General features: G+C 41.6%; 2 long non-coding RNA genes across 10 annotated transcripts; one reads left to right on the forward strand and one right to left on the reverse strand.

Moving 5' to 3' along the window:
• Positions 1-583: 583 nt before the first annotated feature.
• LOC135736176 (uncharacterized) lies at positions 584-10,644 on the reverse strand. 4 transcript variants are annotated; one of them, XR_012335707.1, is made up of 10 exons: positions 10,361-10,644; positions 9,616-9,721; positions 9,277-9,359; positions 9,091-9,169; positions 8,133-8,198; positions 7,409-7,441; positions 5,625-6,569; positions 4,535-4,635; positions 3,108-3,193; positions 584-2,474 (listed from the first exon to the last, which is right to left on the reverse strand). It is a non-coding gene; the product is annotated as an uncharacterized lncRNA (long non-coding RNA). The 4 variants fall into 4 exon arrangements; XR_012335706.1 differs by lacking the exon at positions 7,409-7,441 and having other exon boundaries at positions 9,616-9,700; XR_012335705.1 differs by lacking the exon at positions 7,409-7,441 and having other exon boundaries at positions 9,277-9,331.
• On the forward strand, positions 3,881-10,776 carry LOC135736175 (uncharacterized). Of its 6 annotated transcripts, none has more exons than XR_012335710.1 (10): positions 3,881-3,942; positions 4,051-4,147; positions 6,237-6,582; positions 8,151-8,210; positions 8,307-8,351; positions 9,109-9,186; positions 9,297-9,350; positions 9,589-9,764; positions 9,875-9,976; positions 10,638-10,776. It is a non-coding gene; the product is annotated as an uncharacterized lncRNA (long non-coding RNA). The 6 variants fall into 6 exon arrangements; XR_012335712.1 differs by having other exon boundaries at positions 3,883-4,147; positions 6,237-6,297; positions 6,423-6,582; XR_012335713.1 differs by lacking the exons at positions 3,881-3,942; positions 4,051-4,147 and adding an exon at positions 4,647-5,142 and having other exon boundaries at positions 6,237-6,297; positions 6,423-6,582.
• The last annotated feature ends 13,090 nt before the right edge of the window (positions 10,777-23,866 follow it).

Genomic DNA, 23,866 nt, shown 5'->3' on the forward strand with positions numbered 1-23,866 from the left:
GACACGCGTGATAAACTTATCAATGTTTGTTTACAGCCGCCGCCATTACATTACCGTGTTGATCATGAATGCAAACGTGTGCACATGCGAGTGATCCTGTGTTTAATAAACTTGCTGTGCGGAGATATGCGCTTAGACACAACTAAATAAGGATTGTACTGTCTGCAATCGCGTATTTTATAAGAATACCAAAAAGCACGTCGAGTTTCCTGACTCGCGTGTTTGTGTATGTGCGTTCCCGTCGCCTCAGCTGTTTGACGGAAGACAAAGAAAACACTCGCGTCTGGAGATACTGACACACATCCGCAAGTAAATAAGGATTTAGATGTCGGACATCGATCCCGTCACACTGACGAAGCACACACACTCGCGTCTGTCTGGAGATTTAGGCGCGAGTAAACAAGTATGTGATGTGTGCAATCGCATCTTTTATAATGATACCACAAAGCGCTTCAAATATGAGGCATTGTGTGTTTGTGTGTGCGTTTGGACGTCGATCGAGTCACACTCGCGTCTGGAGATAACTTTAGTTACAGTCACGAGTAAACAAGTATATGTCATGTTTCCAGCACTTGGATCCCAGATAGCACACGTACGTCTCAGATACGTCTTGTAAAGATCTTTACATCTGCTGACGATCGTCTTTGAATAATACGTCTTCCATATCTCTACAAGACGTATTTAAGATCTTAAAAAATTCTAAATCCTACCTGCCTGCAATGCATCTCCGTTTGGTCTTGAATCCGATCAAACGCAGACGAATCAGCAAAGACCTCCAACTCATTTCATTTTTTTAATAAATGTCTTGTTTAATTGTTTTAAAAATATAGTCAACATGTTTTTAAGGGTTGGCATTAATTTTGAAGCAAAAAATATAATTAAATATAATTAATAAAAGCCCATATCACGTATAATAAAAAACAATGTAGACATTTTGCGTTTAATCCAAAACGTTAAAAAGGCACTTACCGTAGATAAAGCACCATGCACAAGAAAAGGTGATCTCATACTCTTTCTGACTACAAAATATTAACAAATACAAAACACACAAGAACATCATTGCCAACAGCCACTGCCCCTCTGACTGTTTTATCAGTCTGAAATGAAAAAAGTTATACATTTAATTAAATAAAACAATTGCCAACAAGCTGATTATCTTAAGGTGACCCTGCTTACTGCAATTCCTGCTTATTATAATTACTGGGTGTGACTCACATTAAGTGTGTTTGTCAACAGTTATATATCTAAGCTTGAAACTTTTGATAGTTTTTGACCCCACGCCATCCATTGAAATTGTGTAACACACCTTGCATTTTTACAACATTTAGTTTTAAAAAATCATCTGAACAAACTCTGAGCAAACCAAAGGTGATATTAAGAATGTTTATATAGATGAAGAAACCTCATAAAAAATTGAAAACACAATACACAATCATTTGACCAGGTTTAATCCAGCATCACAGCATGAATTATATTGACTAGTTTGTTTACCAAATTTGAATAAAATGTTTAACCTATGTGTTAATATGATTACAGCCACAGTGTAACAAAATACTGCAAAGCTATTGATCAAGTTCTCATTACATTACTTCACAAGACCCAAAGCTGATCAGGACACTTTAAGAGCACTGTAACGTAGTAACCGCTGAAAGAACCATGTAATACTGTGAATATAATGACAAACTGTTCCATAACACTTAGATGTGACTTTAATTACAATACAACATACTCTCTCTCATACTCAGGGTTTTTAAACTGTGGGTGAAGACCCACCTGTGGGTCGCACCGTAAGATAGTGAGTGTTGCATTGTAGTAATGGTTTGTCCAATTAATTATTAGCAATGGTTTTGATATACTATAAGATTACACCTGTCTAAAGCCCATAATACACGGCACGATTTTTGGCTGTCCCAGATGAAAGATTACCAATCGTGAAACAATCGTGGAGATTTCTGTGATCATGGCTCTTAATTGGTGGTCCTATCTCATACAGTGTGAGAGGTTTAAAGACGTCTGTTTTCCCAGTCCTGGGACCAAAGACACCTACGATAGTTTTATGACAGTGTAAGAAGTTCAGCATGATCATCGCACATCAACAATGTGTTTGCTTCTACGATCTGCAAACCTGTATTTGTTTACCACTAGCGCATGCTGATGACGGATGTCGCAGCTTCAGATGCAATAGGTGTCTTCATCGACAGTCTACTGCTGAAGTTTAAACAATCCTTGTCACACAGTGTGATAAGGTCTTATTGGATTGCAAAAATCCTGCTGTGTATCCTGGGCTTAATATGTTGTGGAATGAAAAGTTTGGAAACCCCTGCTTAACACAAAGTCTCATTTAAAGTTTATAAGAACTTTTGCAATAGACCGACTCTAAACGAAACTGATGGCAGATGAGGTGTTGGGATGACAATGGGCCAGAGTTGAATCTTTGCATCTTAGCAGATCACAGGCAGGTTTCTCCTGAAATGCTGCATTAAGAAAAGAAAGGAAAAGATGTTAGAACATTTTTAAGGAAATTTAAATAATTCTCACAATCAATATTGGACTATAAACAATAAATTATTACCAATGCAATAACATGCAAACAGACCTGTCAACCACCTTAATAATAGATACTACGCGGTAGGCATGGGCTGGTTACCAGTTTTAAGGTACACCGTGGTTTTAAACAGTCAAGGTTACAAAACCACTAAAATGGTCTGTGAAACCGTCTCCAAGGTATGAACTGTATTTATACAAAATTCATTAAGTCATGTGATTGATTTGATGTTTACATGTAATATACATTTCGAAAATATTATATATAATATTATTTAAAGGCTTTATTTTTACCTGCCATTTAAAAATAAAAAAATTTAGTGTAGCAATGGGAATACCGCAACACTGTGAAACCGTGGTATTTTTGCTAAAGGTAATCATACCGCCAGAATCTTATACTGGCCCATGCCTACTAAGCGGTTGTACCATGTGTTAGAAACATCAAGATTCTCAAATTTTTAGGGCTAGCGCAATACCACAGTTTTGGCTATTCTTCATGTTCTCTAGGGCAGTTATTTTGCCCCAGTGACAGAAACAGCGACAGTAATCAAATAATTCATCACCTTATCTACATGTGGGTAGAGGCCCACAGGTGAAGGAAGATTTTTGGCCTGCACTTTCACAGCTGGTAAACATGGATTGTGGTGGGCTAGTGACAGAATGAAGAAGATCAGTTTAAAATGTGCTTTACAACCAGAGGTTGCATTATTTTGACAGACAAGGGCTGTAAAAAAATTGTCAAAATCAATAATAATATGAGCCAACAGCCAAACAATAACAACTAAACTCAATCAACTATCTTAATCTGCCTGAACTCAAATCTTGTGGTCTATAAAGTGGGAGTTTATCTGTGTGTAATTCAACCATCATGTTAGACTAAAGGAATTGCAGTTATCATTAGATTTCCCGACAGCACTGGACAAATGACTTCTCACACTCAGTGTGACTTGAGACAAAGGATAAACAAAGACATTGAGTATGTTTACATGCACATAAGAGGACAATTATCTTATTATGATATTATAAAAATCAGCTTATTACATTAACATGTTTCAAGCGTTTTAATTTACTTTTATTTGTGAAGTTTATCTATCACAGGTGGAGACATACGCACATACGAAACGGCAAAAAAGACGTTAAAATCTGGTTTAAGAGCAAAAAAACTACCTGTGCCAATCAGTTTTTGCCATTTATGGGCTTTACCCTATAAAAGAAAACCATTTTATGCATTTAAATGAACTTACACGTTATCAGTTTATTAAGCGTTTAGACTATGTAGACACACTCACTGTGCACTAAAATTAAAAAAATTGGTTAACACGACCACTCGTAGTGGCTTCACTCAGAGGTTGGAGAAGACAACCGGTGGACTAAACATCAAGCCTCTGCACGATTCAGGTAAGTGGAATAAAATACATTGTAAATAAACATTATTAAAACAGATTGTGAAGTCATTCATTCAAAACTTGCTATGACCTAAGCCTAAATGACTTAATTTCTTTTTAGAATTAAGACAACCTTAGCAGGAGAGCCCCAGCAGTAACTTTCTCTCAAGCAGATGAGCAATAAGTTGCTTTGTATGAACACCACCCTAACAATCAAGGTAAAAGAGCATTAAACATTAAAGGTATTGCGGAGAATTTAGGTTTTCCGGGTGGATCATCAAGACTATTGGTCCTCCTAGTTGTCAATCTGGAGTGTTGGGCAATTGCATTTTTTTTAAAAAGCGGAGACGGCGTTTCTTTTCTAAAATTCGAGAAAATCCTCCGCTACACCTTTAAGTGGAACATTTCTATAGCATGCTGCTTATAGCTAGTGAGAAAGATAATCTAATTGATCTACCATGCATATTCTTCAAATAACTTAACAGAATAACTGATGTATAATATAATTTAATATGTACATTATTAATAATAATTGTTAATAATATTTAATATTTGTGAAATGATATACTTGTGAATTCATTATATTTGCAATGTTTATACATTACCTGTTTTTAGGTAAACAGATTATCCATCAGTGGGTGCCTCAAGGTCGGCTCTGTAAATACTGTATTCTGCATGTTTCCGAGCACACGTTTTCCAGGACACACTAATATTAAACAGAAAAACAACATAAATCAGTGTTAAACACAAACAAATTTTAGGTAAATTAAATAAGGTTTTCATTTTCAATCAATATAAAAGAAATAAACGCAATAAAAAACAATGTCAGTGACGTAATAAATATGTGTAAATTTACACGCATCATTTATTAAGCATTATAAAAAAATCCAGCAATATGATTAAACTTTGGTTATTTTTTATTATCCCTGCATTCAAATGGTTGCAGGTTGGAGCAGGAAGTTAACCCTTCTGTCGCGCAAGCGCGAGCATAGACAGTGGTCGCGAGGCCATTCGTACGTCACGTGAGCGCCATTTTCATGATATGACCGTTTTTCCTCAGGCACACTTCAACATTTTCTTCGCATTTAACATCATTATTAACATGTAAATAATATAATTCGTAATGATAACGTTTATGTTAATTTATAATATGTTTTTTTTTTATTGTTGGCTTTAAGTTAATTTGTCTGTCAGACTCAGTTTGTTCGTGTTGGTAAGTAACTTAACGTACGTTATTAACGTTACGCTAGCCTTTTGTCATGTATGTGTTGTTAGAAACTGATAAAAATACGAATTAATTTACAGATATAAATAACTTTATAGCTAATACAACTGATAAAATATATTAACTTAATTATCAAACCACTTCGCTATAAAACTTTAAGGCTTCTTGTGAATACCGGTCGTTTACATAACGTTAACTTACTCCAAGCAAGTCGGACGGGAAGATTGATACATTTTATAACTCAAGTAACTTTAAGTTAAACAGGGGCTGGTCTAGGCTAACTTAGCAAATGTTTACCCCACCACCGCTGAGAAAACGGTTACATGTTCAACGTGCCTTGCCTTCAGGATTTGCAGCTCGATTTTGGCTTGCATTGATAAACGTTACAAACAAACAAACCAAAAAAAGAATGATCATATACGACAATCAATCTTTAGATCCACTACATGCATAACATGTTGGTTACTTACCTCTACTGATGAAACTCCTTCGTCAGCGTTGTAACTTCACATGTTGGTTTTGGTAAATCACACGAGGCCAAAGATCGAGGTGAAAAAGAGAAATAAATCGTTCTGCGATCGTTTAACGCGATGAGACACGAAGCCTTAAAAGCCACAGGCTACTCCAGCCCAAAGATTAGTGTAGCCCTTGTGTCCGGCTTCACGTGGCTTAGCCTTAACCAGTATGACATCACAGTACCGCGTGATTACACTGTTTCGTGGGCTTTTGAATCACTCTCGCGGTACTTCAATGTCTGCGCATGTGTGCCTGAAGTCAATCACTCATGCTTGTAACAGGGGTAGCGTTTGTGCGCTCAGTGATTTAGGGTGTTACAAAACAAGATTATTACATGAATATTATCAATTAGTATTGTAATAAAGCTTTTTAAATGTTTGTTAATGATTAAGTGTCATTAACAAACTCTGATTTAAAACATCAATATATATGCTACGTAAATTTTCCTTAAATCATCAAAACATCCAAATTCAATGAAACAAAAACAACAACAATGTATTTAAGATGAGACACATTCAGCATTTATAATTTTTTCTCTCTTTTTTGTTTGACTTTGTTTTCTACAGTAGCCTGTTAACAGTAGACCAAAGGTATGATGATCAATTATAAATGCAATATGGTTGAAAGGTCAGTAAACAAACAACAAAAAGGTAATTTCTTAATAGAATGTCTATACATTTTTTGCTTTTGTTACATATTTCATACATCAAAATCATTAAACGTTAATAATTATGTATTCCAACTTGTTGCAGCTTGACAAAAATGTAGCTTGAAGGAGAAGGGACTGCTGAGTAACAAAGTCCTGGTATGCAGACGACGATACTATTACACTGACAAGAGTGTAATGATGATGGAGACACAAGCCAGAGAAAGGGGGGACCAAACACCAGGCCAGAATTCTGCATGAGTCAGGTAAGCATAATGAGTTACAGCAGTGGTTCTCAATTCTGTTCATGGAGTCCCACTGCTCTGTGCATTCTGTATGTCTCTTTGATTTGACAGACTGAGGCTGCGTCCAAATATCACTTTGTGCATCCTATCGTGCATCATGTTCTGGATGTAAAGCATGAGACTTTTAATTGTATGTTAACATTTCTATGGTGTTCACTGCATTATTGTTATGCATTTTGTGAAACATCTGCAACATTGTGTCGTTTATTTAGGGACTACTGAATAAATAATACACTTTAATAAAGCTACATACTCAAAACAAAGAGCTTTTTTACAGGAGCAAAGAATTCTGCATCTAAAAGTTTGATATAAGCAAATGTTCATTTCAGAGTGTTCATTTTATTTACAGAAAAACTTAAAAATGTTAAATATAAATTAAAAGTAGTAAATAAAACACAAATACGTTTTGGTGCAAATTGCTGGCACTACCTGGATTGAAATTTTTACCCATGCTAAGTGTGTCCCATCGGATGAATAATTCTACATGCACGCTTGGGATCTTCACGCCCACTAGAATACTTAGGCCAAATACAAAAAAAACCGTAATGTAAGTAGTCTAGTGCAAAGACAACAAGTGTGAACATTTGGACACAGCCTCAGTTCAGTTCATGAAGATCTCTACTAATGAGCTGATGATTTGAATAAGGTGTGTTAAATAAGGAAGACATACAAAATGTAAATAGCAGAGGACCTCAAGGAACAATGTTTAGGTACAGTTACACTGTATAAAACATTAACTAAACAGACAAATTATTTGTCATAGCTTCAATAAACAAAAGAATGTCACCTGCATAGTAGTGTACCCTACTACACTTGGTCTCTGCAACAGTCCAGTTTAGTTCATGGTAGGGGGCATATTTAGAAACATAAATATTTTCAAATTATCTGCGACCCTTACAAAGACACTAATTTCCCACAGCCAGCAACAGCACAATGTTTGTCTGACATCACAATCTTACTGTTATTAAAACTTTATGATTGTCAACAACTACTACTTTAGACTGAACACCAGTGGGCGGAGCCAACGATATAATGATGTGCTGTGTCTTTCTGTGGGGGAGGTCAAATGAAAATTAATTTAGCTAGTGACATCACTACTCCAGCCATTTTACATTCATAAAAGAAGAATGCTGTCTGCGATTCACTTATGTTTCCATGATTGCAAAAACCTTTATCGAAGTACATATACAATTGTTTAAGTGTCATAATTAAAACATGCCTAAATTGGCAGTGACCCTGGCTTAAGTCGATACAAAACTCAAGTGCAAATCATGACACTCATATTAACTGTAGTTTTGCAAATTATTGTAACACCGATATCAGATATGAATAGAGTGTCTTATGTAAATATAAAAAGATCAGAACAAAAAATGAATATAGTCAAAAAAATATGATCTGTGCATTAAGATTTGCATTGTAAATGCAGTCTTATTGTTACAAAAAAACTTGGTTATTGCTGGAATCATGAATGGTCTGAATAGGATTTGAGTTTGTTTACTTGTGAAACTTACCTGCACCACCATTTACAGATCCAGTGGGTGCAGATCATCATACAGATGGTTCAAGTGTGGATCCACCTAATATTCAAGGTAAAAGAGCATTTGTTCACAGCATTATCTAAGAAAACATATCACTAGATATTACATATTAGATGTTAATGTCTGACTCTGATCCATACGAAACAGATTTTCTGTCCTGGGACACTCGGCTAACCATCAAGAAAGAACACAGTAGGTTAACAAGAATCTGACCTCACGTTTGATCATTACAAAATTATGGCAGTACATTACACATTTAAGGACTGTTATTCCTCTGGCTGATTTAAAAATACCCAAAAGTTCTTAAAAAGAAGCAGCCCTAGTTATTTTGGCTTGTTAAACATAAACTATATAGACATAACTATTGCGACACCTCCTTCTAATAAACAGGTTTAAATACTTTACTTATTTCCATGAGCACAAATCTTAATGCTACAGCATATGATATTCTAGAAAAACCGTTTGATGCTAAATTTATAGCAAGAGTTTTGGCAGGGCCCTTTTCAATACCAACTTAAGAATGACCCTACAAACTAAGTAAGGTTCAAACAGAAAATTAGTGATTCAGTCTGGTGTGGAAGAACTTTGACTGCTCTGAATAGACCTTAACTCAGCTAACACCTTTGATATGACTCAAAGGTTTTTAGCCAAAAACTCATCACCTAAACCTATCAATGACTTGTACAAGAAGCTGTAGTCATTTCGGAACAGAAAAAGGCACTTACAAAACTGTTGCAACAAAAATCAAAATTCTTTGTAGTGGTATTATATGGTATAGCATTTTTATTTGTTTTGATTGGACATACTGGAATAAATAAACATGTTTATTAGAATGAGGCCTCCCAATACTTTTGTCTAGTGTTTTTGCCACAGACAGGGTAACGCAATCCTTAGAGTGTGCTTCTTTGTAAATGTGACAAATGAAAATGACCTGATCCATCATTTCCAGCTCCAGTGGGCATCCTTTATCCATCCAGACCCTCATACAGATGGTTGGAGTTTTGATTCACCTAAAGTACCATGCAAGGTAAGAGAGCATTTGTTGACATAATTAGGAAGAAAACATAAACGCATTGTTCATGGCATTTAAATACAACATAACACTGTTTAATACTACCTTTTCTGTTCAATCCATAGAGCACTCATTTTCCCTCTTGAGACCATGGTGTGACCTGCAAGGTCGAATGGAGAGTAAGTTGCCTAAAAAAAAATAAAAATAAATGTATTTAAAATTGTCATTAGCTAAACATCAACATGTCTGAGGCAGATGCAGGTCTGATAATCTGTCCAACATTCAAAACCTCACAGTAAATCTACAGTCTTGAGTACTGTTTTAAATCAATGTATACATATGCTCATTATGAATTTTAATAAAAAATACTAAATGTATATAAAAAGCCTCAATTCAATTATTTTTTTGATATTGCAGCTGTAAGCGAGACAATCTTGGAGTCACCTGCATTCACTGGTCCAGTTGTTAGTCCAATTACAGATGGAGATTATAGAAGAGGATGATGTCTTTTCTCCAACATCTTTCTAGACTGATAAAAGATCTAGACAGGCTTGAACAAAAGTTAACAGACAGAGGGGCTTATATAGAGAATGGTAAGAACCATTTTATCCGTCAAACTTTTTACCAATTATTGTAAACATAAACAATATTATAGGGCTTAATTTGTTTTAAACATTACTTCAATGTACTGTATCTGTTTAAGGTGAGCAGCTACACATAAAAGAAGAACATGGAGAATCTGCCCAGAGGTGTTAACCAGCAATGCAGCTATACAACTAAAGTGATGCAGGCGGAAACAATGTGTGTATGTTATGTCCAAATGTTGTTATGTTCAAATGTTTTACAATATACTTAAACAGATGGACCTGTCATTATTGCATTAGTCAAGTACAACTGAGTAGGTTAAGTTTACATATCAACGTCAATAAATATATATAAATAAATATCAGTCTTGACAGCAAACATAATAATGTTAAATAAAATAATAATTACAGCTTTTTAAGAAATTTACACGGGCTCAAACTATCAGTGAAATTAACTATCAAAAACCTAAAATAACCACAGACACGTGAATAAAATATCTAACGTGAACTAGCTAGTTACTGTACATACATTGCTAATTATCAACGAAATTTCTAGTTAACTGATCCCACACCCAGCATTATTAAAATGTATTATTACTACATACCTTAAACAAATGTCCCCTTAAATCGCCAGACCAGGACAGGTTTCTTTCTTGCCCTTCTTCTTTTGCATTGCGACGTCGATATAAGTGCATGGTGTGGTGTAGCACGAATTTAACACAAAGACGCTCATATTAATAATATACACGATATTGACGATTAATACGGATGATTTTCTCTTTGTTTGACATTCTAATCAGAGTTATATTGAGGAAACAAAGAAAACATATGACATAGTTTGTAAAATTCATTTTTCCTTATTTTTGTAATGGTTTCTTTTAGAATGCAGCTGCTGCAGATGAAGAATCCGTCCGTCTACCACTGAAGGAGACGCGGAAAATCGGGAAAAGATGTTCTTTGCCCGAGGAAGCATTTGATTAATTTAAAGATATTGTGTTTCTTTGTATGTTATAGAAAAACGTTGCTTTTTTTGCATACACTCGTGTAAATATGCATCTTATGAATGTTTTCCATTGTCTAATTTTAATAAATTTTACGCAATCAACTGCCTGTTTTATTGAAAATACTGTTTTAATTGTTGTCAATGTTGATATATTGTAATAATGTGTATAACTGTGTAGAAGATGTAGTTTAGAGCAATTTATTTTTAATGATCTTTTAATCGTCTTTTAAAGCTCTCAGAAACATCTTAGAAAGAGCTCAATTAAAGCTCTTATAAAGATCTTTTAAAGATCTAAGAAACATCTTGGAAATATCTTAGAAACATCTGCTAACCATCATTCTAAATATCAAGCGTCTTGAAAAGATCTTAAAAGCGTCTTCAAAACGGCTGGGCTCGTACGTCTCAGATATGTAATTCATATGGGCAAACGACCTTTATAATACGTTTTCCAGACGGAATGGAAATCTGAGTGATTACCTCGCAGATACGTATCTGAGACGTACGTGTGCTATCTGGGTTAAAACTCAACACAGCAGTGAATGGCTGGCTGCAGAGACGGAATGTCCATTGACTCTGGGGTTGACTAATGAATATGGATGATCTCTGCTCTTCTCTTCAATGGAGCGGATAATGAAGCAACAGAAGAAAGACGGTACATCTCTCTCTTCTAATACAGTTAACAATGAATTACAATATTTGTTTTCGATTTCACTTACATCTTCCAAAAGCAGACATTCCAAGGATTATGTAGACATTTATATTTTGTTTCTATGAAAAATATTCGTTAAGTTAGAGTTAATTTTTCTGACGTGTTTCTGAAAGGACTTCACTGAGGGAGAGAGAACAAAACGCGCATCATGTTAATTTTGCGAAAAGCACAACATGCTGTTTTTATTGGGAGTGGACAGAAAAAAACTAGACAATTTAACGTTTTAAATGATGTATAAATCATATCTGTAAGTCCAAAATCAGCAGAGTTATCTAAGTCTCTTTGGGGAGTGATTTAAAAATAAAGAGTTTGCGGCGCAGCCGACCCCAGAGTGTTAATGGGGCATTCTCGGGGGTCTTGGCGTTGCGAAGCGCACCAATCATTTAACAGGTTCAATTTAAGCGTGTACGCATTTCTAGTAGACGGCGCTTGCGCTGCAGCGATGGTGTTAGATACCGCTTGCGAAAAATCACCTAAATCTTCCACGCGCTCAACCACCATACGTGGAGATTCCACAGGTCGAGGCGTGGGTGCCATAATGTGCCCCCTCCTTAAGAAAGAAGGTCCTTCCACAGGGGAATCTGTCAGGGAGGGGCTGTCGAGAGGAGCATCAGTTCTGGGAACCAATTCCTGCTCGTCCAGTAAGGTGCAACCAGTAGAAGGCTCTCCTTGTCCTGCCTGACTTTGCACAGCGTCTGTGCAATTAAGCTCACTGGAGGGAACGCATATTTGCGCATCCCTGCGGCCAACTGTGTGCCAGCGCATCCACGCCGAGGCTGCCCTCGGTTAATGAATAAAACAGGCGACAATGGGTTGTGTCCGGGGACGCAAACAGATCTATCTGCGCTCAACCGAAATGTTTCCAAACCAGCTGAACCGTCTGGGGGTGGAGTCGCCATTTGCTGGGGCCAGGGGCATAGCACAAGGTCCCGGGCCCTATGCAGTCCTGATGGGTCCCTCCATTTTTCCATTTTAGTTTTCTAATCACTACATGAACAAACTGTATGATAACCAAACAAGACATGTTTAATAACCAAACAGGCCTATTATTGTTAATTTTAGATATTATAGCCTATCATTTAAAATTAAACATGTTTCAAATTAGGCTATTATAAGGGTGTTTTGTACACAAACAGCATTGTGGGGCTAATCACACCAAACGCATTTTAAACGTTTGGAAACGCAAGGCGCAACGCACTGCCTTTAAAAAAAAGCAGTGCGACGCTGCTTTTTATATTGCTAGGCAACCACCGAGTCAGCTGTCCACCGCGCATACGCTCATTGCCCATAGAATGATGTTTTATTAACAAAGTTCGGGAGGAACACGTCAAATAAAATACCTAAGTGACTTCAGCTGTTTTCAATCAGCAGTCAATAGCACAGCCGCTTACAATCGGCAATCAACAATACATCCAATCAGCTCGAAAGCAAGCCATATATAAATCACAGTTGAACTCACCGAAAATCCTTCGCATCTCTCAGAATTGGTTGTGTAAACATCACCATGTCTGAGATCGAACTTTATCCGTCAGATGACGAATCCCTCTACTCACAGGAGACTTTATCCGTGCCAGCCACCCCATCGAACGCCTCTACTCCAGTAGACAACGTCGACGAGTCTCCAGCTCCAGTGCGCGGTCGCCAGCTAATCCGCGCGGATACTCTCACTCCAAAGAGGAAGAGAAAGCGTTCACCTCCACCGACGAGACGCAATTCTTCCTCCTCGTCCGCATCATCTTCCCCCTCTTCACCATATTCACTGGCCCAACCAACTATTCCAGCAATAGGGAAATGGACGGTGCAAGGTCTGAGGCAAGCTCTAACTAACGCTGACATCCATTACCCAAGAAGAATGAACAAGGCTGAACTATATGACTTATTCTCAAACCTGCAATCAACAAACGTCCCCTTTAAAACCACATCACCATCGAAAGTCGGCAAAAAAGCCACGAGGAAGACAAATAATGTTAATCCACCTACCTCTCAGGATTCCTCCACCGTAAGACCAAAACTCCGTAGACCTCCAGGTAAGAGTAATGAGCCCTCAGCAAGCCTGGGACGATCCCCAGACTTAATACCCGCTACACCGCAACCCGCTGCTCCACAGCATTCAGCGGGGGCTTCCAGCACTCCTCGCCCGGATTTACCAGCCACCAACAGTAACCGTCGCTCCGCTAGCGTGAGGCTGCCTCCGCTGGCGGGGCAGGCGCGAACTGTTGCCACTAAAAAGCCGCGGCCCGCGGCTCCTGACGTGAGGCTGCCTCCGCCAGAGCCGCGAGCCCGGATTACTTTCCCGGGTTATACTCCACCACAGACTTCCACTGCGGATATACCGGCCACCAGCAGCGATCGTCTTCCCGTCAGCGTGAGGCTGCCTCCGTTGGCGGAGCAGACGCAACCTGCTGCCAATATCCACTGTTCATGGCCCGCGGCTCCTGACGTGAGGCTGCCTCCGCCAGAGCCGCGAGCGAGAACAGTTTTAGCCGGTCCTTCTCACGAAGCTACCATTAACACTTTTCCTCAGCCAGGGCCTACGGCAAGTGGTAGCGCAATGATGCCTCCACTAGCGGCGCAAGCCCAACCCATCTACTTTCCACCTCAACACTCTCTCTCTTTCCCGTTCGCTTCCCAAACTCCAACAACAGCAGCGAGCACAAGACCACCTCAGTTTTCTACGCCGGACTGTATTCCACAAAACTCGATTCCTCAGACAAAATCGCCTTTTTCCCTGTTCACAGCTACCCAGATGCCTCTTCCTTCTAACGCTATCGCTTCAGATCCGCCCCCCGTGGCCAGTAACATCAGAGCGCAGATCCTATCAGGTGCGGACATAGATCTGTCTTCTCTTCTCTCTCTTCTCCCCCCATCTGATTCCAATCGCCTAATCAATTGCGGCGATTTTTCAGTCACCCTAAAAAACCAAAACACCACATCATCACGAATTTTGTCATTTTCAGAATTTTGCATAGCTTTTTCCAGATATACAGAAGTCATCTGCGCTGTTTTTCCCCATAGGAGGCGCGAGCTCAACGATTACCTTACGATAGTGGCGGAGCTCGCATCATCCTATGGGGGATCACATTTTTATACCTACCACAAGCTGTTTGCAGCTAAATGCGCCTTCCGGATAACTCAATGGAATCAGTGCCCGTATTGGGGCGCGCTGGACACTGATCTCCATAATAAAATCTTCTTAGGCGTCCAAAACATTTCATGTGCAGTCTGTAGATCACTCGCCCATCCCACCACATCATGCCCTCAGGTAAATCCTTCCATTCCACCAGTTCCTAACGAAAAATCAACCAGCTACGTTCCACGGCCAGCCACGACAAACTTCGACCCCTCAAGAAGGTCCTCCGCCTTTTCGTCAAGACAGCAGGTCTGTAACCATTTTAATACGGGCGGCTGCCAAAGACAACGCTGTCGGTTCCTTCACATCTGCAATTATTGCGGCGGCGCTCACGGCGGCACCATATGCCCTGTGAAGAGAAATGCAAATAAAAAATCTAAAAACTACTTATCGACTCCTGTGAATATTTTACGTTTGTCCTTAGAATTATCTCAGCATCCTGATCCTGAATTTACTAAATATCTGCTGTCTGGCCTCGAGCACGGTTTCGAACCAGGTCTAGAAAGCATCCCCTCACAAAATATGATTTGTGACAATCTTCAATCCGCTCTAATCGAACCAGACACTGTAGATAACCTGATCAATACAGAAGTTAATTCAGGTTTTATGATCGGACCTTTCGACAACCCCCCTTTCGAATTCTATCGCATCAGCCCTATTGGAGTAGCTACAAGGAAATTTTCCGGTAAAAAACGCCTAATAATCGACCTCTCAGCCCCGCATAATTCTCCGTTTCCAAGCATAAACAGCCTCATCCCGCTAGATGAATTTTCTCTCCACTACCACAATATCGACCAAGCAATCTCATTAATAAAAACCGCCGGCCGCGGCGCTTGGCTCGCTAAAGTCGACATTACCTCAGCTTTTAAAGTCTTGCCCATCCACCCAGATTGGTGGCATTTATTTGGCGTCCGATGGCACGAAAAATTTTACTTCGCCGTCCGCCTAACCTTCGGCTGCAAAAGCAGCCCTAAGATTTTTGACATGCTATCAGAAGCAATTTGCTGGATTCTCTCTAACAATTACGCAATTCCCTACCTCATTCACCTGCTCGACGATTTCTTAATCATATCGCCTCCCGATGCCATCCCAGCAATGCACCTCACTACAGTACAAAAAGTTTTTTCCGAGCTCGGTGTTCCCATCGCCCAGGAAAAAACCAGTGGCCCAGATACGTCATTGGAATTTTTAGGCATCAATCTGGATACCGTTAAATTTCAAGCTTCTTTACCCAAAGAAAAAATCGACAGAATAATTCTGGTCTCATCAACGTTACTAGATAGCCCAAATTGCTCTAAGCGCGAACTTCTTTCTCTGCTCGGCCACCTAAATTTCGCAATGCGCATAATCCCGCAAGGACGCCCTTTCATCTCACATCTTCTCTCCCTCGCATCCTCCGTTGTCATGCTAGAAGACCGAATATCTCTAACCAACGCGTGCCGTGAGGAGCTAAAACTATGGATAACTTTCCTTAAACAATGGAACGGTTTATCTTTCTTTTACAAGACTTTAGTATCTCTTCCAACCGACATCCAATTGTACACCGACGCAGCTCCCTCCATTGGCTTCGGGGGTTTTTACCAAGGCCGTTGGTTCGCGTCCACCTGGCCACCGCAGCTTCTAGACAAAACCCATTTCCCAGCCTCCTCAGCATTGTTTGAACTGTATCCGCTCGTAGCCGCAGCCTTCCTATGGGGAAAAGAATGGTCCACAAATAACATCATCGTTTACTGCGACAATGAAGCAACCGTGCATTGTATTAATAAAACCCGCTCTCACGCACCCGCAATGATGCCACTATTAAGACGCCTCATTTGGATCGCAGCTTGTGACCAATTTATAATAACAGCTAAACATGTTCCCGGATCAAAAAATCAAATCGCTGACTCTCTCTCACGCTTTGCTTTTCAGAAATTCAGGCAGCTGGCTCCAGAAGCGGACCCCAACCCAACGCCAGTACCTCACTATTCGGAATTAATCTTCCCGTAAACCATTCCTTGAGAACATTACTCGACGCTTCTCTAAATTCAATTTTCCAAGCCTTTTCCACCAGAACTCTCCAATCATATCTAACAGCTTGGAGATGTTTTAAAACCTTTCATTTAATTTTTAATCTTCCATTCCCAGATTTCTCACTGCTCACAATTACATCGTTCATCTCCTACCTCAACACCACAAAAAACCTACAAATCAGTTCCATTAAAGGCTATCTAAGCGGAATCCAACTTTTCCATAAATTAATTTTCGGCTCTCCCTCCCCTGCTCTAACAAATTCACAAACATCACTGCTTATTAAAGGCATCCAAAAGAGCCACCCCACTCGCCCAGATGCTAGACAACCTTTAACACTAGACCTACTTACTAAATGTATCCGTACCCTGCGTCTAGGCTACCATTCCATCAATACAGCCCGCACATTGGATGCAATGTTTATTTTGGCCTTTTTCGGGTTTCTCAGATCCTCGGAACTCACCACTACCTCAAATTTTAACCCAAAGATTCATCCCACAATTTCTGACCTATCCCTAGTAGACGACGAGACTATCTCCTATTTTATCAAGCAGAGTAAGACAGACAAATTCAAAAAAGGCCATTTCATTTATATTTTCAACCTCCATTCACCTATCCAACCTTACCAAACCCTCAAATCCTACCTTCAATTCAGAAAATTAACAAGCAAAGACCCCTCAGACCCACTTTTTATAAACGACGCAAAACACCCAATCACACGCTTTTGGTTTCAAAAACATTTAAAATTAGTCCTAACCCAATCGGGCATCCCAGCAGAACACCTTTCAGGTCACTCATTCCGTATAGGTGCTGCAACCACAGCCGCCCAAAAAGGACTCTCGCGGCAGCAGATCCAAGCTCTCGGTCGTTGGTCATCCGAAGCTTTTAAAAGCTATATCAGATCTAACCGCTTCCACATTAAAAAAGCGCACCAAACCCTTATCAGTTAAATTAACTCCGATCACAAAAAAAAAAAAAAAAAAAAAAAAAAAAAAAGGGGGCTAACCATCCGAGCGAGTTTTGAACTCCCGTCAAAATTCGCAAAACCCTGCCAATATGAAACAAACCAGAAAGCCTTCTAATATAAATAATCAAATTCCCTCACCCCAATGCCAGCGAGGCTTACCTGTCCGATCGCAGTGAGTATTGAACTCCCGTCGGGCACCACTAGAAAGCTTCCTAATATATAAATTATTATTGCCCATCTCATCGCCAGCGAGGCTATATTGTCCGATCGCAGCGAGTATTGAACTCCCGTCGGGCACCACTAGAAGCCTCCTAATATAAATTATTATTGCCCATCTCATCGCCAGCGAGGCTATACTGTCCGATCGCAGCGAGTATTGAACTCCCGTCGGGCACCACTAGAAAGCCTCCTAATATAAATTATTATTGCCCATCTCATCGCCAGCGAGGCTATACTGTCCGATCGCAGTGAGTATTGAACTCCCGTCGGGCACCACTAAAAAAGCCTCTTAAAATAAATAATCAAACCACCTATCTCTCCGCCAGCGAGGTTACCTGTCCGATCGCAGCGAGTATTGAACTCCCGTCGGGCACCACTAGAAAGCCTTCTAATATAAATTATTATTGCCCATCTCATCGCCAGCGAGGCTATACTGTCCGATCGCAGCGAGTATTGAACTCCCGTCGGGCACCACTAAAAAAGCCTCTTAAATTAAATAATCAAACCACCTATCTCTCCGCCAGCGAGGTTACTTGTCCGATCGCAGCGAGTATTGAACTCCCGTCGGGCACCACTAAGCCTCTTAAATTAACAAATTCCCCATTTCCAGTGGGGAGCTTACCCGTCCGATCGCAGTGAGTATTGAACTCCCGTCGGGCACCTTTAGAAAGCATCCTAATATAAATCATTAAATTGCCCACCATCAGCGGGGCTTACCCGTCCGATCGCAGTGAGTATTGAACTCCCGTCGGGCACTATTAGAAAGCATCCTAAATAGAAATTATTAAATTTCCCACCATCAACGGGGGCTTACCTGTCCGATCGCAGTGAGTATTGAACTCCCGTCGGACACAGCAAAAGCCTCCTTACATAATTTAATCAAATTGCCCATCCGATCGCCAGCAGGGCTTACACGTCCGATCGCAGCGAGTATTGAACTCCCGTCGGACGTCGCAAAACCCCGTTAAATCATCCTGCTCATCGGCGGTGGCGGGCTCACCCATCCAACAGCGCAGCATATATCAAGCTTCCATCGGAATCATACTCAAACTCCCGATGCCAGATGTCTTCTCAGCAAACATCAGCCTCATCATTTCTACGTTTGGGGGGCACAGCTCCCGGCTGCTGTCCGAATAAGCTATTTTCCTTTTGGGGGGATACTCTGTGTTTCAGGCTCATTTCCTGCTCAGAGCCCTCTCCCCGGACAGCACGCCAAATACGTTTACTAATTTAAATCCTTTAACTTATTTGTAAGTGTGAACTCGTGAAATGATGTTTTATTAACAAAGTTCGGGAGGAACACGTCAAATAAAATACCTAAGTGACTTCAGCTGTTTTCAATCAGCAGTCAATAGCACAGCCGCTTACAATCGGCAATCAACAATACATCCAATCAGCTCGAAAGCAAGCCATATATAAATCACAGTTGAACTCACCGAAAATCCTTCGCATCTCTCAGAATCCCTCCTCCACCCCGTCTCCTCTCACTCACCAAGTTATTTCCTTAAGGGGGGGGATACTCTGTGTTTCAGGCTCATTTCCTGCTCAGAGCCCTCTCCCCGGACAGCACGCCAAATACGTTTACTAATTTAAATCCTTTAACTTATTTGTAAGTGTGAACTCGTGAAATATCTTTTAAAAAAGGTGCATGCAACTGCCATAAATGCGTTTAGTGTAATTGGCCCCTCAGTATAAAGATTATTTATTTAGCCTTTCACCTTTCTTTGATAAAAAGTCAGTCACAAATCATTTCGCATCATTTTGTTTAATTTCCTTCTCCTGTCTTTCCTTTCTTTTTTGATGGCCTGATTTAGCTTTCTTTGAGAAAGACATTTCAACCGCACCGCAGTAGTTTGCGCTCCACCAGACACTCAACTAACATAAAACAACATGCATGTGCAGTCAGATGGACTAAACCATTGGCGCATAAGCAAGGGGTGAGATTGTGAGACTTTAGATAGTTTTTTTTTTTTGTTTATACAAAATGTAGTAAGTCCAACTGTTTTTCGGCTAATACACTAACTTTACATTTCACCTGACATTCATTATGAAATTTAATTAGGAAATGAAAATCCAGGTAAAATAAAATATATTTCAGACATTGCAAGGGCCCTCTCTCCCCTTGGGGCCCTGGTAATCAGTACTGGTTTTACCCCTAGTCCAACACCCCTGGCTGGGGCGCGCAGCTTGTGAAAGCACTTCTGCCGCTGTGTTGAGCGAACCCGGAATGTGAATGGCACAAAGGGACCTTAGATGCTTCTGACTCCAAAGGAGGAGATGACGGGCAGGATGCGACAGGTGATGAGATCGCAGACCGCCTTGACAGTTGATATACGCAACAGTCGCAATATTGTCGGTGCAAACTAATACATCCTTCCCTCTCAGCTTCGTAGCAAAGCGTACAAGTCCCAGATACACAGCCCACAGCTCACAGCAGTTGATGTGCCAATGCAGCTGGGGTCATACTTTGTACATGGCTCCCCACCCCGTGTCGGATGCATCTGTGTACAACAGCATGCCAAAATACCTGTTTCATATGCACACCTGCCCTCAGAAACGCGGGGTTTGACCACAGGGTGAATGTTAGATGACACGCAGGTGTAATGGTTACACGATGTATACCGGCGCGCCACGCTCTCCTAGGAACTCGATCGTGAAGCCAACGCTGAAGCGATTTCATATGGAGCAGCCCGAGGGGTGTCACAGCTGCGGCTGCTGCCATATGCCTCAAGAGCTTCTGAAATTGTTTCAGAGGGACCGCGTTCTTCCCTCGAAATGAATCGAGGCAAGTCAGGATTGACTGGACACGCGCTTCTGTTAAACGTGCGATAAACCAATCGAGTCCAATTCCATACCGAGAAAAGAGATCCTCTGCACGGGGCAGAGTTTGCTCTTTTCCCAGTTGACCAGAAGACCCGAACGGGCGAGATTGATGAAAGTATGCGTCTTTCAGGTCTATGGCTGCAAACCCATCTTGGGGGCGTATTGATTGAAATATTAGTTTCGGCGTTAACATTCTGAAGGATAGTTTTTGGAGAGTCGTAACCTGCCGCCTTTTTTGGGAACTATGAAATACGGGCGGTAAAAGCCTGAGCTCATCGTGGCTGGAGGGACCGGCTCTATCGTGTCCTTCGCCAGTAGGACATTGACTTCTGCATGCAGTACATGTGCATCGGACGCTTTCACTGTAGTGAAACGAATGCCCGAGAATTTGGGGGTGTGCCGGTTGAATTGTATTTTGTAGCCGAGACGGATCGTCGTAATAACCAACGGGACGGGCTGGGAAGCTGAAGCCAAACATCCAGAGACCGTGTGAGTGGATTTAGAGGCACTACCAGTGAACCTGCAGTGGGGCAGCCAAGTGGAACAGGTGTGACTGCCAGTGCATGCGCCGTGGGAGCACACGCAGCTACAGTGTGTGGTGTGACACTGACCTGAGCCTGCTAAGGGTGATGGTCGTCCGGTCTCCTGCTCGGAGAGCGCAGACTCCGGGAAGCACCCACTGGCGATAGAGGAGAAGGAGGATGAGCGTGTGTGTGCCCGCTTACAGCTCTCTCGATCCTCTGGAGACCTGGAAAAGAGATAGGAATAGAGGTCGACCGATTTATCGGCCGGCCGATTAATTTGCCGATTTTTGGCATATTTTAAAAAATCGGCTATGGCCGATTTTGCTGCAAAATTAGGCCGATTAATAGGCAGGCGCATCTGCGGGCACCTAAGCGTTGTTGTAGAACTCATGACGCTGCCTCTTGCTGAAAGCAGATCGCTCCCGTCCTGTGTGTGTGCAGCCATGCCTTGTTCACAAACAGCTTTAGTAAACAATGGCGAGATTGCGCGAATTAAGCAGGCAGTACAACAGAAAGGTCGGAAGACCAAATCATATCCACCGAGGAAATGTTTTTCGTGTTGTTACAGTAACACTTTGTTTACAGTTTTGCGCTGTTCAGCCTGGATTAGAACATAGCGCGTCCGATTCCCGAACTGACTCCTTTGAACGGATTCATTTGAATGAACGGTTGAAACAACAGATCTGTCCCAACACTAAACTCACAAGACGTCACTGTCAGCACAATCAGTCACTTATAGCGCCTCAGAAATGAGAATGTAAATGTGTTTAGAAAGATTTGCCCTAAATAACAGTCTCAACTAAAAAACATAGACATTTACTATGTTAACTTTATGATGAATAAATAATTTATCAGGTCTACCAAATAAGGATTTTATCCTACAAAGCAATAAAAGCCATGGTAAAAAACTGATCAAAGATGATGACAGCAGAGTGTCAGGTAATATCTGTGTCTGATAAATGCATGGTGAAGAGGAGGTTGTAAAACTCTTCAGAAAGACCAGTCATATTTTTTTAAATACTTTGACTTAAATAGTGACATTTTTACATTTAAAATTTCTGCTAATGATGAGAACATTTTGATTATTATGTACATATAGAAAATTGGCCAAACATATCGGCCATCGGCTGCCCTGATTTCTAATAATCGGCATCGGCCAGAGAAAAAGCCATATCGGTCGACCTCTAGATAGGAATGCACTCTTTTTGTGGTTTTGTGGGTGCCGGCTAAGAAGCCGGCGGAACAGAAACAAAACTAAACCAAAGATTCTCCGCCCGGCCCTCCTCCGGGGGAAGGAGCGGTGTGTTCACTATCTCCCGAAGAGTGATTCCATCCGATTCCAGGTCGCCCGTCTCAGTGCTGCTTGGACCTCCGTTTGCCACCACAGGAAGCGGGCTGAGCGGGTGTGGCAGGCTGTCGACGGCTGTTCCCCCTCCGCTGCCGGGATGTCGTCCTAGGGAGGGGCGGGGGCATCCGACCAGGGCGCCCTCGGCGAGGAGCAGACTGGGCAACCAACGCTGGTGGACGAGAGGCAGCTCTCTTGCGCCGGGGCATGATCTTGGCGATCGCTTCAGTCTGCTTCTGAGCAGCAATGAACTGAGCGAAGGACTCCACCGACTCGCTGAAGAGGCCGGTCTGGGAGACTGGAGCGTCCAGGAACTTGTTCTTGTCCACGTCCGTCATATTAGCCAGACACACCCAAAGATGGCGTTCTTGGACCACCAGAGTGGACATAGCATGACCAATCATCTGCGCTGTTACCTTCGTAGCGCGGAATGCCAGATCAGTGGCAGCCCGGCGCTATGAAAAAGCAGGCGAGTCGTGTCCTCCCTCGTGCAGATCCCTCAAGGCCTTCGCTTGGTGAACCTGCAGCAATGCCATAGCGTGCAGGGCTGAAGCCACCTCTCCACATGCCTGGTGGGCAGTCGCCGTCAGACTGGACGACTGTCTGCAGGGTTGCGAAGGAAGGGTGGGACGATCTCTTCAGGAGGCAGCAGTGGCCGGACACAGTTGGATCGCGACCCCCCCGCTACACAGGAGGGATCCCGGTGTAACCCTTAGCGGCTCCATCGGTGAGGGAGGTGAGGGGGGAGGGCTGAAATGGCCACAGTCTGGTAGAATAAGGCGATTTCCAAGTGCGTGTCAGCTCCTCAAGCACCTCGGGGAAGAAAGGTTCAGGAGGTGAGGGCTGTGAGGCCTGGGCAGCTCCAAAGAACCAGTCATCCTGAAAAGTATGCAGATCTCCGGATTTACGAGAGAGTGGCTGTCTTTAAGCTCTCCGTATCACTCTTTTAGGAAATCACTCTTTAGATGCTCAGCTGATGATGCGCACAGGGATCAGCAATGCACTCACTAAAACTCAAAACAAAAAAGCTGTAGAGTAGTAGAAAAACTGCGAGCGTCCGCTTTGGTACTGCTTGTCCAGCCAACTTCAGCAATCGTTTCCCCAAAGAGCAGAAAGTAGCTTCTCAGTTGCAGATACTGCCGGCATTTGAAGGGAAAACGATAATTTCCCTATTTGCACCTGCGGCCTATATACGCACCTGGTGGGGCCACGCGGCATTATGCAAATACCTCAATGCCAAGTTCATTGGCGTTTTAGTAGTAATCAAAGCAGATTGGTCTCTCTAAGCAAGTTCCCAATTCGTCGGTCAGAACATGACGTCGTAGTGACCGACTGTGACGACGCTGAGTTACTTCCTCATTCCATCGGTGCAGATCATGGG

The sequence above is a fragment of the Paramisgurnus dabryanus genome, chromosome 22 (genome assembly GCF_030506205.2).
Source record: "Paramisgurnus dabryanus chromosome 22, PD_genome_1.1, whole genome shotgun sequence".
NCBI classification, from domain to species: domain Eukaryota; kingdom Metazoa; phylum Chordata; class Actinopteri; order Cypriniformes; family Cobitidae; genus Paramisgurnus; species Paramisgurnus dabryanus.